This window comes from Salvia hispanica, unplaced genomic scaffold (assembly GCF_023119035.1).
Source record: "Salvia hispanica cultivar TCC Black 2014 unplaced genomic scaffold, UniMelb_Shisp_WGS_1.0 HiC_scaffold_898, whole genome shotgun sequence".
NCBI lineage: Eukaryota > Viridiplantae > Streptophyta > Magnoliopsida > Lamiales > Lamiaceae > Salvia > Salvia hispanica.
Window position 1 is genome coordinate 25,437 of NW_025952685.1, and position 4,278 is coordinate 29,714.

Consider the following 4,278-nt stretch of genomic DNA (forward strand, 5'->3'; position numbering starts at 1 on the left):
ATAGTTTGTCCCATTTCTCTATTTCGGTTGTTCTCGTTGTTTGTCTTTTCCTTTTCACCATTTTTTATAGTGAACTAATATTAAAAACATTCTCTACGTTTTATTATAAACTAATATATATAAAAGTAAGCCACTTCTCTTTTTTCTTTTTAATTTCTTTAAAAATGGAATTGATCGAAGTGAGAAAATATATGGAGCGGAGGAGTAATAAACCTTTTTATTGATTTATCACAGTATAAGATTTCATCAAAATTTCATTTACACTAGAGGTACAAAAGATACAAGTACATGATACAAACTCAACAATCAAGGACCATTCACTATATTACATATATACACCAATCATTAATGGGTCCATCACTCAATTATTGCTCAACCTCCAAACAAAATATCAGCATCAAACGTCAACCCGTCTTCATCGGCGCCGTCTAGATCGCCGATCCCCAGCTCCGGTAAATGCGCCACGTCATCATCAGAGAACATAAACGGATTTTTTTCCCCATTTTCCGACATCTCGAGCAAGTCTCCCCACCATCGCATGCACTCGTCAAGATCGTTTCTGCAGAGCCCGATAAAAGGCGGCCTCGTTGGATCGTTATTGTGGGAGGTTTCTCAGCGGCATGGATGAGCTCGTCACTAGTTTGGTGGACCAAGCCGAGGGTGTGAATTGGGAAGGCCCGAGCTCGAGGCCTTACGATGTTGCTCTCGGTGATGGTTTTTCTTTGGGCGGAGGGCGGTCGCTTTGAAATGTGGCTGTTCCAGAAGTTTTTGGGCGTCGTTTGCAGTCCGCCCGGGTAGTCTGCCGGCGATCAACGACCATCTGCCTCCGTTGTTGGATAACAAAACGTGTTCAAATTAAAAATAACAACACGTTGAATAATAGTATTTATTTTTAGCATTTAGAAGTTGAATTAAAAAAACCAAATGTACAAAATCACATGCTAAAAAATGTTAGGATAAAGTTTTCAAAGGGAGTTGCTGAGATGTCACAACCAAATCACAGTTTGTTGCTTTGTAGATATAAATAAGTGGGGGTGACAATTATTTATTGCTTCGAATTTCTTGACTTGAACTATAGTGAATAGTACTTAGGGTTTGTTCGCTAATTATTGACATCTTTTATCGAGTAGACAGATAGATAAACTTCTATTGTTTCGAAATTTCCACGATATCCATAAAAGTATTTGGTCGTGTGTTTTTTTTGACATGGTGTCGCACTATAATTTTTGTACTTAATTTTTCCTATTTTTCTCCAATTTAAATATGTTGTGATTTAATTTATATTAACTTAATTTAAGAAATATTAACTAGGGAATATAACTAGGAATTATAATTATCATTCATGTTTAATTTATTTTTTGTTTAAAAATAGTCGTTGGGGTTGATTATTCCATAATTGGGCTATACAATTTTTAAAATTTAATACTACTATCTTGTAGTAATAATAAATTTTTAACTGCGAATCTTCAAAATTAATATAGAAATTGTACAAAAAAATATCTAAATGTTTTCCAATGGCGAGGTAACTATTTTCGTGAAAGGCAAGTACGTCAACAATCTAACGGTAAAGCTATTAATTATATAACATTCCAAATCTAGCCATAACGTACACAAACATCCAGATCAACAGTGGGAGGCACTGAGCATTGATTTTATATTTATTGCGTAAACTAAAATTAATTTCAAATTCTTAATTATTTTCATAATTCTGTCATTTAGCGTTATTTTTTGGACTAAAAAAGTAGTAAAAAATTTGGAAATGAAGACTTGCCTGTTCCCTAACAGTTTATGAAGCTAACGATGAGATCAACTTCATCATTCGTAAAAAGCCTCTGTTAAGATCTGGTCTGAGATAATTAAGCCATCTCAGCCTGCAACTTTTCCTACATCTGTTCAACCCTGCAAATATATATAGTGATAATAAATTAGAGAAGAAGAAGTAAAATTGTTTGTTTGAAATTGAAGAAGGATGCATGATAATTAAGTTACCAGCTCGGAGAGGACGAGATGCCATTTGCCTTCTCCGTATTTACGAATGCAGTCTCTGAGAAGATGATCTTCCTCTTTAGTCCAAGCTCCTTTTCTCATTCCATTATTACTTTTATTTTCCATTTCGTTGTGGCGACAAAATGGAGGGGCCTAATGTTCTTTATTTATAACACAAGAGAATGCCAATTGCCAAAGGGGTGAAAGTAACAGTAGTCAGTAGATAGATAAATTTGTAGGCAATTTATTGAACACATCACTTTTAATGCTCTTCTACCTATCATCTGACTGACGACGTGTGAGATTTTCCAGCCACAAAACCGCCCTAATTTTCTTTGCGCGAGATTCTTTTAGTAAATCATTAAGTTACATTTTTGGATTATTAGGTATGCCCTGACTATTACTCTTTTTCTGTTAACGTAAAGGAAATGTGTGCATTTCCTGGTTTTTGTTTTTAGTTTATAATTGATCATACTACTATTTTACAAGCACGTGTAATTTTCCGTCAATGGTTCATATAGATGTGTGGTAAAAAGGCTACTTAGAGTGTCCACAGTGGGAGGGCCGCGGCCCTTGGCCCGAGTTAGAGATGTCAATAGAAGTTAAAGATGTCAATCGAGGTAGACCATGAAACTTTAGATTAGACGTCCTACTTGAGTTGCTGGATAGTCTGGTTCTAGCTAATCCGGGAGCGAGCTAGCTAGGAATTCTATTTAGGTGGGACAAATGTACGCTCCCTCTTTCATCGTCGCACAAATTTGTTACATATCACCTTTTTACCATTTTTGGCTTAGTAGGCCACCATTCCACTAACTCATTTTCACTCATATTTTATTATAAAACTATCTTAATCATCCTATGTTACTCGCTTTTATGTTTCGGCTCGTTCTACATACACTATTTCTATTTTAAGTAAAAATATGGGTATTTAATTAATATATTATACTTCATCCGTCCTATAAAAATATGTGCATTTTCCATTTATGGAAAGGTATCCTAATTTATTACCCTTGTATATCAAGTTATTTACAAGTTATACCGCCGTCAAAACACTAATAATAATGTGTATCCACTATCCGGTAGCAATATTTTAACTACTCTTCCCCTCTTTCTCTTACGGTACCAATTTTTTCTTAATCGTATGCATATCATATGCCCATATTTTTATGGGACGGAGGAATAGTTAATTAATTGTTTCCTTATTAAGTGATCTCTTATTATACTTAAAATAATAGTAATTTAATTATACTAAAAAATCAATCCCAAATTTACGACCTAAAATGAAAAGTGCGAGCACATGGGACAGAGGAGTAGTATACTAATTTAAAATTATGACCCATATTTCTCTAAGTTATTTTTACCCATTTTCCATTACATTTCTTAAAATTGCGTTCTAGTCAAAAGGTGACAAAAATTAAGGAGCGAAGGAAGTAGGACACTACATTTGTCAGAAAAAATAGTCATGTTTACTCATTTGGTTTGTGCACTAGAGTTAGTCTTTATCTATCTATAGTAATCTTCTTTCTTTGCGAAGTGGAACTCATTGTCCCTGCTAACCGGTTTGTCTTTCTATCTTTCTTCTTTAACCAATTTTATTTAAAATCTATGTCATACATAATGGACTAAGTTCATGGGAAAAACCGAATTCGGGAAAAGATTTTGGTTTAAAAAGCCAAAAACCCATAATAAAAATGAGCTTAAATTCCCCAAAATTATACTAAAAATTATATCTCCAAGTACATTTTATGCTCCTTGCATCCATATCATATCTTCATATATCAGGAGTAATATATTTGTCATATCCAAAGTAACGCGTGTTCTATTATCGGATATCTACATTTCTACAAATGAAAACGCGATGTTCTCTCAAATTCATTATATAATCACCTATTCCCTCTCTCGTAAATATGTCTGTCTCACTTTCCTTTTTAGTTTGTCCTAATAAAGATGCCACATTTTTATTTTTAGAAAAAAATTATCACACATATTAATATAAAAAATTATATTTTCCCACTTAATACACTACACAAAAGCTCATAACATAACAATCAAAATAAAATTTAGTTATTTAATTTTTTTATCAATCACAATCTTCATTGTGACTAAATTTAATTTTGATTGTGATTTTATTATTAAAAATTAAAAAATTTAATTAACCCAAAATTTTTAAATAATCCAAAATTTTTAATTTTTAATATTAATAAATAATTGAATCACGATCAAATGTGAATTTAGCAACAAGTTATTTTAAAATAATAACTATAAGTTTAATTTTTATAATTAATTTATATA

The 4,278-nt window shown here is 32.5% G+C and overlaps 1 pseudogene; it reads right to left on the reverse strand.

Annotated features, from left to right (window-relative positions):
* Positions 1 to 316: 316 nt before the first annotated feature.
* Positions 317 to 2,112, reverse strand: LOC125200308 (annotated as a pseudogene).
* Positions 2,113 to 4,278: the final 2,166 nt, after the last annotated feature.